Consider the following 15,170-nt stretch of genomic DNA (forward strand, 5'->3'; position numbering starts at 1 on the left):
GGTAAAAAGAGAAGAGGAACTAAAGAGCCTCTTGATGAAGGTGAAAGAGGAGAGTGAAAAGCTGGCTCAAAACTCAACATTCAAAAAACTAAGATCATGACATCTGGTCCTATCACTTCATAGCAAATAGACGTGAAAACAAGCAAAACAGTGAGAGATTTTATTTTCTTGGGCTCCAAAATCACTGCAGATAGTGACTGCAGCCATGAAATTAAAAGACACTTGCTCCTTGGAAGGAAAGCTATGACCAACCTAGACAGCATATTAAAAAGCAGAGACATTACTTTACCAACAAAGGTTTATATAGTCAAATCTATGGTGTTTCCAGTAGTCATGTATGGATGTGAGTTGGACCATAAAGAAGACTGAGCACTGAAGAATTGATGCTTTTGAATTGTGGTGTTGGAGAAGACTCTTGAGAGTCCCTTGGACTGCAAGGAGATCCAACTAGTCCATCCTAAAGGAAATCAGTCCTGAGTATTCATTGGAAGGCCTGATGCTGAAGCTGAAACTGGGTGCTCTTCCCATATCTGTCTATACTACTACTTACCAAGCTTTAATATGCATATTAGACACCTGCAGGTCTTTTTCAAACTTCAGAGCATGATTCACTAGGTCTGGCGTGGCACCTAAGATGTCTGCATTTCTAACAATTCCTAGGCAATGCTGATGCTGATGATACAAGACACACGGACTTATAGTTGCTTTTCTTGTCTATTTCCATAAGACAAGGAAATACTCTAATGTTATCTTTTATCATTCAGTTCAGTCATGCAGTCGTGTCCAAATCTTTGTCACCCCATGGACTGCAGCACACCAGGCCTCCCTGTCCATCACCAACACTTGGAACCTGCTAAAACTCATGTCCGTCGAGTTGGTGATGCCATCCAAGCATCTCAACCTCTGTCATTCCCTTCTCCTCCTGCCTTCAATCTTTCCGAGTATCAGGGACTTTTCCAGTGAGTCAGTTCTTCAAATTAGGTGGCCAAAGTATTGGAGGTTCAGCTTCAGAATCAGTCAAGCCAATGAATATTCAGGACTGATTTCCTTTGAGATTGACTGGTTTGATATCCTTGCAGTCCAGGGCACTCTCAAAGGTTTTCTCCAACACCACAGTTCAAAAGCATCAAATCTTCAGTGCTCAGCTTTCCTTATAGTTCAACTCTCACATCCATACGTGACTACTGGACAAATCATAGCTTTGGCTCAGTTCAGCTCAGTTGCTCAGTTGTGTCTGACTCTTTGTCACCTCATGGACTGCAGCAAGCCAGGCTTCCCTGTCCATCACCAATTCCTGGAGTTTACTCACACTCACGTCCATTGAGTTGGTGATGCCATCCAGCCATCTTATCCTCTGTTGTCCCTTCTCCTCCAGCCTCCAATTTTTCCCACCATCAGGGTCTTTTCAGATGAGTCAGTTCTTCGCATCAGGTGGCCAAAGTACTGAAGTTTCAGCTTCAGCATTAGTCCTTCCAATGAATATTCAGGACTTATTTCCTATAGGATGAACTGGTTGGATCCCTTTGCTCTCCAAGGGACTCTCAAGAGTCTTCTCCAACACCACAGTTCAAAAGCATCAATTCTTTGGCGTTCAGCTTTCTTTATACTCCAACTCTTACATCCATACATGACTACTGGAAAAACCATAGCTTTGACTAGAAGAACCTTTGTCAGCAAAGTAATGTTTCTGCTTTTTAAGATGCTGCCTAAGTTTGTCATAGCTTCCTTCCAAGGAGCAAGTGTATTTTAACTTCATAGCTGTAGTCAGTGTCTGCAGTGATTTTGTAGCCCAAGAAAATAAAGTCTGTCAGTGTTTCCACTGTTTCTGAATCTATTTGCAATGAAGTAATGGGACTAGACAAAAATGGTATGGACCTAACAGAAGCAGAAGATATTAAGAGGTGGCAAGAATACACAGAAGAACTGTACAAAAAAGAGCTTCATGACTCCGATAGTCATGATGTTGTGATCACTCACCTAGAGCCAGACATCTTGGAATGTGAAGTCAAGTGGGCCTTAGAAAGCATCACTACCAACAAAGCTAGTGAAGGTGATAGAATTCCAGTGGAGCTATTTCAAATCCTGAAAGATGATGCTGTGAAAGTGCTGCACCCAATATGCCAGCAAATTTGGAAAACTCAGCAGTGGCCACAGGACTAGAAAAGGCCAGTTTTCATTCCAATCCCGAAGAAAGGCAATGCCAAAGAATACTCAAACTACCACACAATTGCACTCATCTCACATGCTGGTAAAGTAATGCTAAAAATTCTGCAAGCCAGGCTTCAGCAATACATGAACTGTGAACTTCCAGATGTTCAAGCTGGCTTTAGAAAAGGCAGAGGAACCAGAGATCAAATTGCCAACATCCGCTGGATCATGGAAAAAGCAAGAGAGTTCCAGAAAAACATCTACTTCTGCTTTATTGACTATGCCAAATCCTTTGACTACGTGGATCACAATAAACTGTGGAAAATTCTGAAAGAGAAGGGAATACCAGACCACCTGACCTGCCTCTTGAGAAACCTATATGCAGGTCAGGAAGCAACAGTTAGAACTGGACATGGAACAACAGACTGGTTCCAAATAGGAAAAGGAGTACATCAAGGCTGTATATTGTCACCCTGCTTATTTACCTTACATGCAGAGTACATCATGAGAAACGCTGGGCTGGAGGAAGCACAAGCTGGAATCAAGATTGCCAGGAGAAATATCAATAACCTCAGATATGCAGATGATAGCACCCTTATGGCAAAAAGTGAAGAGGAGCTAAAAAGCCTCTTGATGCAAGTGAAAGAGGAGAGTTAAAAAGTTGGCTTAAAGGTCAACATTCAGAAAACGAAGATCATGGCATCCAGTCCCATCACTTCATGGCAGATAGATGGGGAAATAGTGGAAACAGTGTCAGACTTTATTTTGGGGGGCTCCAAAATCACTGCAGATTGTGATTGCAGACATGAAATTAAAAGACGCTTACTCCTTGGAAGGAAAGTTATGACCAACCTAGATAGCATATTAAAAAGCAGAGACATTACTTTGCCAACAAAGGTCCATCTAGTCAAGGCTATGGTTTTCCCAGTGGTCATGTATGAGTGTGAGAGTTGGACTGTGAAGAAAGCTGAGTGCTGAAGAATTGATGCCTTTGAACTGTGGTGTTGGAGAAGACTCTTGAGAGTCCCTTGGACTGCAAGGTGATCCAACCTGTCTATCCTAAAGGAGATCAATCCTGGGTGTTCATTGGAAGGACTGATGCTGAAGCTGAAACTCCAGTACTTTGGCCACCTCATGCAAAGAGTTAACTCATTGGAAAAGACTCTGATGCTGGGAAGGATTGGGGTCAGGAGGAGAAGGGGACAACAGAGGATGAGATGGCTGGATGGCATTACCAACTCAATGGACATGAGTCTGAGTGAGCTCTGGGAGTTGGTGATGGACGGGGAGGCCTGGCGTGCTGCGATTCATGGGGTCGTAAAGATTCAGACATGACTGAGCAACTGAACTGAACTGAACTGAACTGAATGGGACTGGATGCCATTATCTTCGTTTTCTGAATGCTGAGTTTTAAGCTAGCTTTTCAAAAAACACCATTTTTACTTATATTTTTCATATGGTGCTCATAAGGTTCTGCTTTTATTTATAATGTATTTTATTTTGCCACTATCAACATCATCATTAAATGACTAAAATTTTGGCAACATAGTAAAGAGTATATATAACAGGGCTGGAATCACAAATTACGTCTAGGGATTAAACTACAGTGGTCCTATAATAGATGTTGATGAGAACTGATTATGATTTATATCATAAGAGAGAGAGGCAAAGACAAAACCAACCAGCAAAGTAGAAATTTGAGTATCACCTCCTTCCTTCACACAAACACCCATCATTTGTAGAAATACAATAAGATTCCTTTAATGCCAAGATCATGATATGGATGTATTTTAATTTATACACAGACTTTCTTTTTTGACTTCAGAAAAACAGGCAGAAAGCAGCAGAATTCTCTCTTTGGGATGATGATACCCAATATAACCCATATTAGAGGTACAAAAGAAAAAAAAATCATAATTTTTAAGTTAGCGTTTTAAGCCTTTTTCTCATTAGTCACCAATTTACATGAACACCAACCTAACAAATAGATCTTTCTAAAACACTTTTTCTTGGTGTATTCTGCACCTCTAGGATGCCCTATCACTCTTACATTTTTTCAGGTTATACTAAATGACTTTGTATTCTCCCACTCAGAATTCCCAAGGCTGGGGTGCAGTCCTAAGAGGACGGAGGAATAAGACAAGGAGACCACTTTCTCCCCCACAAATTCATCAAAAGATCATTTGAACACTGAGCAAATACCACAAAACAACTTCTGAACGCTGGTGGAGGGCACCAGGCACCCAGAAAGGCAGCCCATTGTCTTCGAAAGGAGGTAGGACAAAAGATATTTTTTTTTAAAGATAAAAAGAGAGACAAAAGAGTTAGGGACAGATACCTGTCCTGGGGAGGGAGTCTTAAAAGAGGAGATGTTTCCAAACACCAGGAAACCCTCTCACCAGCGGGTCTGTGGGGAGTTTTGGAATCTCAGAGGGCAACATAACTGGGAGGAAAAAATAAATAAATAAAATCCACAGATTACGTGCCTAACCACAACTCCCAGTGGAGAAGTAGCCCAGAGGCTCATGTTCACCACCAGCAAGTGGGGGATGAACAGGGAGGCATGGGCTGCATTGCTTAGGGTCAGGACCTGGCCTGAATGCCCTGAGGGCAATCTGAGGGCACCAACTTGAGATAGCAACCCAAACCCTAGGATAGCCAGAGGCAGGGGCTGGGGGAGAGAGAGAGAGAACTTTCCTGTGCAAAGCTCTAACCTAAAGCACTGGCAGGCCCACTCACAGAACAAAGGACTGAGCAAATACCAGAGGAGAGCTAGCCAGCTGTAGACTGGCCCATGCCCCGCCAGAGGCAGGAAGGCAGTCAGGTGGTAGCCAGAGCCAGAAAGGGGCAAACTCGGCCCCAGAGATGGCATCCCTTACCAAAATGTGAGCAGGCTTCCAGTTGCTAACCAAGTCTACCTGGGATCCTGGGTGGTTGACATTCACCGGGAGGGTCACAGCCAGAGATCAGCTCTCCAGAGGAGACCCACAGCACACCTGAGATGGCACTCCTGCTGTGCACCCAGGAAACCGAGCAGCTGGGACCAGGAAGGTGACAAGATGCACTGTACCTGGGGAGAGTGTACTCACCAAGCACTTGGTCGCCTGAGCTGCTCAGACCTGGGTAGGGCACAAAACACAGGTCCAACTGAGTCTGTGCCTTTGTGGGGTACCCGGGAACCTGAAGCCAAGCAGCATAGATCTGGGAAGTGCACGCAACCCAGGGCCCACCTTAGACAGTTCCCCAGCAGAACAACCTGGAACCTGAGCAGTGTAGACCGAGAAAGCATACACACCGTGAACGGGGTCAACCCACTATGGTCCAGTCACTGTGGGCACTCCCCACACACACCAGTGATATTTGTTTGCAGTGTTCATCCCTCCCTGGAGCACAGTTGAACAAGTGAGCCTAAATAAATGATCGCCTTCACCCCTTTGTGTCAGGGCAGAAGTTAGGTACTGAAGAGACTTGCAAACAGAGGAAGCCAAAATAAACAAAGAAGAGAGAAGGGCTTCGGAAGTGACAGGTGCAACAGATTAAAGCCCTGTAGTTAGTGCTGGCTACATTGGAAGGGACCTATAGACCTTGAGAAGTATAAGGTGGAACAAGAAACTATCTGATACTGAACTGACCACACACTGCCCTCAACAGCTCCAGAGAAATTCCTAGATATATTTTACTATCATCATGTTTTACTTTTTTTATTTTTAAGTTCTTTATCACTCCTTTAAGTTTCATTTTTAAAACCTACTATTACCTTGAAAAAAAAAGACCCTATTTTTAAAGCAGATTTCTTATTTTTTTATATACATAACTTTAGTGATTTTGTTTTATCTTTTTAATATGGTGTTTTTGAGAGCCTAATCTCTACTCTAGACTTTTAATCTTTGCTTTTTGGTATTTGTTATCAATTCTGTACCTTTAAAAATCTAATCTTCAGTACCCATTTTTACTTGGGAATGTGATTACTGGCTTGATTGCTCTCTCCCCCTTTTGACTCTCCTTTTTCTTCCTCAGATCACCTCTATCTCCTCCCTCCCCCTTCTCTTCTCTACTTAACTCTGTGAATCTCTTTGGGTGTTCCTGGCTGTGGAGAAAACTTAGGGTACTGATCACAGGCTAGACTGGTCTCTTTCCTTTTGATTACTGGCTAGACTGCTCTTGCCCCTATTGATTCCCTCTCTTCTCCTCCTGGTCACCACTATCTCCTTCCTCCCTCTCCTCTTCTCCATGTAACTCTGTGAACCTCTCTGGGTGTCCCTCACTGTGGAGAATATTTTCACCATTAACCTAGATGTTTCTGTGGTGTATGGATGGAGAAGTCTTGAGGCTACTATAAGAATAAGACTGAAAGCCAAGGGAGGAGGCCTAAATCCAAAACTTGAGAACACCAGAAAACTCCTGACTCCAGGGCACATTAATCGATAAAAGCTCACCCAAAACCTCCATACTTACAATGAAACCAACTTCCACCCAAGAGCCAACAAGTTTCAAACCAAGACATACCAAGCTAATTCTCCAACAAAGCAGGAACATAACCCTGAGCACAAAAATATAGGCAGCCAAAAGTCACACCAAACCCACAGACACCTCAAAACTCACTACTGGACACGTCATTGCACTCCAGAGAGAAGAGATCCAGCTCCACCCACCAGAACACCGATGCAAGCTTCCCTAACCAAGAAACCTGGACAAGCCACTCTTCCAACCCTACCCACAGGAGGAACCTCCACAATAAAGAGGAACCACAAACTTCCAGCATACAGAAAGGCCACCCAAAACACAGCAATCTAAACAAGATGAAAAGGCAGAGAAATATTCAGAAGGTAAAGGAACATGATAAAAGCCCACCAAACCAAACAAAAGAGGAAGAGGTAAGGAGTCTATCTGAAAAATAATTCAGAATAATGATAGTAAAAATGATCAAAAATTTTGAAAACAAAATGGAGTTACAGATAAAAAGACTGGAGACAAGGATTGAGAAGATGAAAGAAAAGTTTAACAAGGACCTCAGTTCAGTTCAGTTCAGTTCAGTCGCTCAGTCGTGTCTGACTCTTTGCAACCCCATGAATTGAAGCACGCCAGGCCTCCCTGTCCATCACCAAGAAGGACCTAGAAGAAATAAAAAAGAGTTAATCAATAATGAATAATGTAATAAATGAGATCAAAAGCACTCTCAGGGAACAAACAGTAGAATAACTGAAGCAGAAGATAGGATAGGTGAGGTAGAAGATAGAATAGTGGAAATAAATGAAGCAGAGAGGGAAAAAGAATTAAAAGAAATGAGGACTACCTCAGAGATCTCTGGGACAATGTTAAACACCACAACATTTGAATCATAGGAGTCCCAGAAGAAGAAGACAAAAAGAAAGCCCATGAGAAAATACTTGAGGAGATAATAGTTGAAAACTTCCCTAAAATAGGGAAGGAAATAGCCATCCAAGACCAAGAAACCCAAAGAGTCTCAAACAGGAGAAACCCAAGGCAAAATACCCTAAGACATATATTAATCAAATTAACGAAGATCAAACACAAAGAACAGATATTAAAAGCAGCAAGGGAAAAACAACAAATAACCCACAAAGGGATTCCCATAAGGATAACAGCTGATCTTTCAATAGAAACTCTTCAGGCCAGGAGGGAATGGCAGGACATACTCAAAGTGATGAAAGAGAACAACCTACAACCCAGATTACTGTACCCAGCAAGGATCTCATTCAAACATGAAGGAGAAATCAAAAGCTTTACAGACAAGCAAAAGCTCAGAGAATTCAGCACCACCAAACCAGCTCTTCAACAAATGCTAAAGGATCTTCTCTTGACAGGAAACACAAAAAATGTTTATAAACTCAAACGCAAAACAACAAAGTAAATGGCAATGGGATCATACTTATCAATAATTACCTTAAATGAAAATGGGTTGAATGCCCCAAGCAAAAGACAAAGACTGGCTGAATGGATACAAAAACAAGACCCCTATATATACTGTCTACAAGAGAACCCCCGCCCAAAACAAGGGACACATACAGACTGAAAGTGAAAGGCTGGAAAAAGATATTCTACGCAAATGGAGACCAAAAGAAAGCAGGAGCAGCAATACTTGTATCAGATAAAATAGACTTTAAAATAAAGGCCATGAAAAGAGATGAAGAGGGACACTACATAATGATCAAAGGATCACTCCAAGAAGAAGATATAATAATTATAAATATATATGCACCCAACATAGGAGCACCACAATATGTAAGACAAATGCTAACAAATATGAAAGGGGAAATTAACAGTAACACAATAATAGTGGGAGACTTTAATACCCCACTCATACCTATGGCTAGATCAACTAAACAGAAAATTCACAAGGAAACACAAACTTTAAATGACACATGGACCAGTTGGATCTAATTGATATCTATAGGACATTTCAACCTAAACCAATGAATTTCACCTTTTTCTCAAGTACACACTGAACCTTCTCCAAAATAGATCACATCCTGGACCATAAATCTAGCCTTGGTAAATTTAAAAAATTGAAATCATCTCAAGCATCTTTTCCAATCACAATGTGGTAAGATTAGATGTCAACTACAGGAAAAAAAAAACTATTAAAAATACAAACATATGGAGGCTAAACAACACACTTCTGAATAACCAACAAATCACAGAAGAAATAAAAAAATAAATCTAAATATTCATAGAAATGAATGAAAATGAAAACACAACAACCCCAAACCTATGGACACTGTAAAAGCAGTGCTAAGGGGATGGTTCCTAACAATACAAGCCTACCTCAAGAAACAGGAGAGAAATCAAATAAATAACCTAACTCTATACCTAAAGCAACTAGAAAAGGAAGAAATGAAAAGCCTCAGGTTAGTAGAAGGAAAGAAATCTTAAAATTTAAGGAACAAATTAATGCAGAAGAAACAAAAGAGACCATAGCAAAAATCAACAAAGCTAAAAGCAGGTTATTTGAGAAGATTCATAAAATTGACAAACCATTAGCCAGACTCATCAACAAACAAAGGGAGAAGAATCAAATCAATAAAATTAGAAATGAAAATGGAGGTATCACAAGAGATAACATATAAATGCAAAGGATTATAAGAGACTACTGTCAGCAACTATATGCCAATAAAATGGACAACTTGAAAGAAATGGACAAATTCTTAAAAAAGTATAACTTTCCAAAACTGAACGAGGAGGAAATAGAAAATCTTAACAGACTCATCAAGCACAGAAGTCAAAACCGTAATCAGAAATCTTCCAGCAAACAAAAGCCCAGGACCAGATTGCTTCACAGCTGAATTTTACCAAAAATTTAGAGAAGAGCTAACACCTATCCTACTCAAACTCTTCCAGCACTGCTTTTACAGTGTCCTATAGGTTTTGGGTTGCTGTGATTTCATTTTCATTAGTTTCTATGCATATTTTTATTTATTTATTTATTTTTTCTGTGATAAATCAAGTTTATTTAAAAGTTCATTTAAAGATAAATAAAGGAAGGTAAACTTACCTGCAGAGGAAGGTAAACTTACAAACTCATTAGTGCCATCATCACCCCAATACCAAAACCAGACAAAGATGCCACAAAAAAAGAAAACTACAGGCCAATATCACTGATGAACACAGATGCAAAAATCCTTTACAAAATTCTAGCAAACAGAAAACAACAACTTATTAAAAAGATCATACATCATGACCAGGTGGACCAAGGGATGCAAGGATTCTTCAATATTCACAAATCAATCAATGTGATACTCCACATTAACAAATTAAAAGATAAAACCACATGATTATCTCAATAGTTGCAGAGAAAGCCTTTGACAAAATTCAACATCCATTTCTGATAAAAAAAAAAAAACCCTCCAGAAAGCAGGAATAGAAGGAACAAACCTCAACATAATAAAAGCCATGTATGATAAACTCACAGCAAACATTATCCTCAATGGTGAAAAATTGAAAGCATTTCTCCTAAAGTCAGGAATAAGACAAGGATGCCCACTCTCACCACTGCTATTCAACATAGTTTTGGAAGTTTTGGCCACACCGATCAGAGCAGAAAGAGAAATAAAAGGACTCCAGATGGGAAAAGAAGAAGTAAAACACTCACTGGTTGTAGATGACATGATCTACTTCATAGAAAACCCTAAAAACTCCACCAGAAAATTACTAGAGCTAATCAATGAATACAGTAAAGTTTCAGGATATAAAATTAACACATAGAAATCCCTTGCATTCTTATACACTAACAATGAGAAAGCAGAAAGAGAAATTAAGGAAACAATTCCATTCACCACTGCAATGAAGAGAATAATATACTAGGAATAAATCTACCTAAAGAAACAAAAGACCTATATATAGAAAAGTATAAAATGCTGATGAAAGAAATCAAAGATGGCACAAATAGATGGAGAAATAGACCATGTTCATGGATTGAAAGAATCAATGTAGTCAGAATGAGTATACTACCCAAAGCAATCTATAGATTCAATGCAATCCCTGTCAAGCTACCAACAGTATTTTTTCAGAGAATTAGAACAAATAATTTCACAATTTGTATGGAAATACCAAAAACCTCAACTAGCCAAAGCAATCTTGAGAAAGAAGGATGGAACTGGAGGAATCAACCTGCCTGACTTCAGGCTATACTACAAAGCAACAGTCATCAAGACAGAGTGGTACTGGCACAAAGACAGAAATATAGATCAATGGAACAAAATAGAAAGCCCAGAGATAAAGCCACGCACCTATGGACACCTTATCTTTGACAGAGGAGGCAAGAATATACAATGGAGAAAAGACAATCTCTTTAACAAGTGGTGCTGGGAAAACTGGTCACCTACTTGTAAAAGAATGAAACTAGAACACTTTCTAACACCATACACAAAAATAAACTCAAAATGGAGTAAAGATATAAATGTAAGACCAGAAACTATAAAACTCCTAGAGGAAAACATAGGCAAAACACTCTCTGACATAAATCACAGCAGGATTCTCTATGACTCACCTCCCAGAGTAATGGAAATAAAAGCAAAAATAAATAAATGGGACCTAATTAAACTTAAAAGCTTTTTCACAATGAAGGAAACCATAAGCAAGGTGAAAAGACAGCCTTCAGAATGGGAGAAAATAATTGCAAATGAAGCAACTGACAAAGAATTAATCTCAAAAATATACAAGCAACACCTGCAGCTCAATTCCTGAAAAATAAGTGACCCAATCAAAAGATGGACCAAAGAACTAAACAGACATTGCTCCAAAGAAGACATACAGATGGCTAACAAACACATGAAAAGATGCTCAACATCACTCATTATCAGAGAAATGCAAATCAAAACCATGATGAGGTACCATCTCATGCCGGTCAGAATGGCTGCTATCAACAAGTCTATAAACAATAAATGCTGGAGAGGGTGAGGGAAAAAAGAACCCTCTTACACTGTTGGTGGGAATGCAAACTAGTACAGACACTATGGAGAACAGTGTGGAGATTCCTTAAAACCTGGAAATAGAACTGCCATATGACCCAGCAATCCCACTGCTGGGCATACACACTGAGGAAACCAGAATTGAAAGAGACATGTGTACCCCAATGTCCATCACAGCACTGTTTATAATATCGAGGACATGGTAGCAACCTAGATGTCCATTGGCAGACAAATGGATAAGAAAGCAGTGGTACATATACACAATGGAATATTACTCAGCTATTAAAAAGAATGCATTTGAATCAGTTCTAATGAGGTGGATGAAACTGGAGCCTATTATACAGAGTGAAGTAAGTCAGAAAGAAAAACACCAATACAGTATATCAATGCATATATATGGAATTTAGAAAGATGGTAATGATGACCCTATATGCGAGACAGCAAAAGAGACACAGATGTAAAGATCAGGCTGTTGGACTCTGTGGGTGAAGGCGAGGGTGGGATGATTTGAGAGAATATCATTGAAACATGTATATTATCATATGTGAAATAGATCTTCAGTCCAGGTGCAATGCATGAGGCAGGGTGCTCAGGGCTGGTGCACTGGGATGACCCCGAGGGATGGAATGGGGAGGGAGGTGGGAGGGAGGGTCAGGATAGGGAACACATGTACACCCATGGCTGATTCATGTCAATGTATGGCAAAAACCACTACAATATTATAAAGTAATTAGCCTCCAATTAAAAAAAAGAATTCCCACAGGCTAATGTTGACCAATTAGTCTGTATTCTTGCCTTGAAAGAATTTCCAATATGGAGTCCATATTAATTTATTAATTCACTCAACAAATATTATGGGGCACCAAGAACATGCTCAGGAGTGTGGAGGGTACTGGAGACATGCTGTTGTTGTTGTTTATTTGCTAAGTCATGTCTGACTCTTTCATGACCCCATGGACTGTAGCCTGCAAGGCTCGTCTGTTCATGGGATTTCCCAGACAAGAATATTGTAGTTGGAAGTCATTTCCTTCTCCAAGTAATCTTTCTAACCCAAGGACTGAACTGGCATCTCCTGCACTGGCAGGTGGATTCTTTACTGTTGAGCCCCTAGGAAGCCCACTGGAGACATAGCAGCGGAGAAAATAAAGTCCCCACTCACCTGAAACTTAAACTGTAGCAACATTCTTAATAGGTCTAAGTAGAGTGCAGATAGCTTTCAGCTCTTCCTTAGGTATGGAAGGAGTACCATAAAGATCACAGTTCTACATAACCTATCCATTATAGTTTTGGAAAAAGAATCTAGTGATCATAGGCACTAGTGTCTGAGTTTACAAGTCTAGCCACTACTCTCGTCCCAAATTCATTCATGGTGGTAGGGAAAGAACATACTGTCTGATTATAGATTCATGGATATTTCTTACATTTCCTTTCAAATTACTCAGCTTCTGTCATTAAAGTAATCCTAGCTGCTTAATGTTTTTAATCAACACAGCGCAATTCTCCTAACATAATCATGTCTTTTTCCCATTTTCTCTGGGTTCGATTAGAAAACCCTTGACCATATATACCATCAGTTAGCTTCATAAAACTACAGTTAAGGAATTTCATAATGTTTTAGAAAGGCTACTAAGCAGTTCTTTCACCTCTTAAATATTCAATGAAATTATAGACAATTCCCAGTTCTGTCGTGGTTCTGAATACAGTTGAGAGCTTAAATCAAAACATGTCATAGAATAATTACTCCACTACTCAAAAGGACAGAGGATTCTCATGACTACTTCTTACTATGTATATTCAAATTAGTCAGGGGTCATTATAGGGGTTCTACAAAGATTCTCCAAATAGGGACCCATGAGATTTTATATATGTCTCTCTTAGCATAAATTCAGTGTTTCTGATCACCCAGAAAACTCCCTAGCTTTTTGTTTTAGCTAGTAAAACAGAGGATAATCTCATAATTCTGAATTTTATCAGCTAATTAGTCTCTCTTTCATTTAACCCTGACATGGGCTCTTCTTGGCCATAATCTTTATTTTAAACAGCAGGCTTACAGTTTTTTAATTAGGAAATAACACTAAGAATTAGATTTCTTAAAAAATTGAATTTTTTTTCCAAATGTGTGAACTTAAGAAATGTTGGTGTTAATTCATCTTCTATAATCAATAAAACTCACATTCCATTACCATATAGATAGTGACATAAGGGAATATATGATTACTAAGAATTCTTGGATTTAAATTCAGCATAAATATACTGACATGTGCCTATTTGTAACAGTTTCTTAAATGTACATTAGAGTTTATGGTAACTGCTAATACTAAACTGGTTTATAGAAAATAACTTCATTATTCTTCTCATTCTCATACAGCTACCCTCAGTAGCTATACTTAGTTAACAATCATTAATGTATTTTAATTGACAATCAAACTACAGAAGCATTTTAAGGAAGAAAAAGCAGGTATAATTTTAAGAAATGTCACTACCAAGTATGGCATATATACAAAGACATCAGGAAGAAAGTTTGTGTCTACAATATGTACCTCTGTCTTTCATAGGCCTGAAATCCAAAATTATATATTCTATTCTCATCAGTTAAATCATTATGTCTGTCTTCTACTAAATACTACACATCTTTTGAATAAAACATATTAACCCTAGTTGGTCAATACTAACACTGTGGCTAAGACTTGGATTATTTCCTGTGCAAAGTTTTGACCATTACTAAATGAAGGCAACATTAAAAATGCATCTATCTTGGTCCTTGTTCATGTTAAGGTTTTAACAAATATTTGCTCTATGAATTCAGTAAACTCTTATTACCTGCCAGCTCTGTGCCTGGCATAATAGTAAGAACCAAGGAAACAAAGTTATTTAAAGGATAAGCCTTGATATTAAACTCTAGAGGCAGATGTACATACAACTAAGTGGATTAGTCTAGAAATACACGCAGGATTTTACTCCAAAAAAGGAATTCTTCTGTGATAGATGTCAGAGAAAATGGTAATTAACTCGGGCCTTGAAGTATCACTGGACAAGTTTATTAAAGCTGAATTCATAGTTAAAATAAAGACAGAATAATTCTAATCCATATTCAAGCTAATTTTCATATCTAAAACTAGTCTTAAGTTAGAAGTAATAGTGCTTTACTCATTTATTTTTTAATCATCAGACTATAAACAAAATTTGCAAAGAAATGTGACCTACCTCTAAGTAGCAGATTTATATACATTAAAAAAATCAACTGTGGTACAATACACATAACAAAATATGAATTAGGTTTAAGATGTATAGTTTAGTAGTATTAAGAATATTCACATTTTTGTGCAGCCAATCTTTTAACCTTGCAAAACTAAAACTCTATATCCATTAAACAACAACTTCCCATCTTCCTCTCCCCCTAGTCTCTGGCACCACCATTCTACTTGATATTTCTATGATTCTAACTACTCTAAGTACCTAATACATGTGGAATAACAAACTATTTATCTTTTTGTGACAGACACAGATCAAATGACTTCACTGGTGAATTCTACCAAAGAATTAATACCAATCCCTTTTCAAATGTTCCCCAAAAATTCGAGAGGAGGGAAGACA

This window comes from Ovis canadensis, chromosome X (genome assembly GCF_042477335.2).
Source record: "Ovis canadensis isolate MfBH-ARS-UI-01 breed Bighorn chromosome X, ARS-UI_OviCan_v2, whole genome shotgun sequence".
Taxonomy (NCBI): Eukaryota; Metazoa; Chordata; class Mammalia; order Artiodactyla; family Bovidae; genus Ovis; species Ovis canadensis.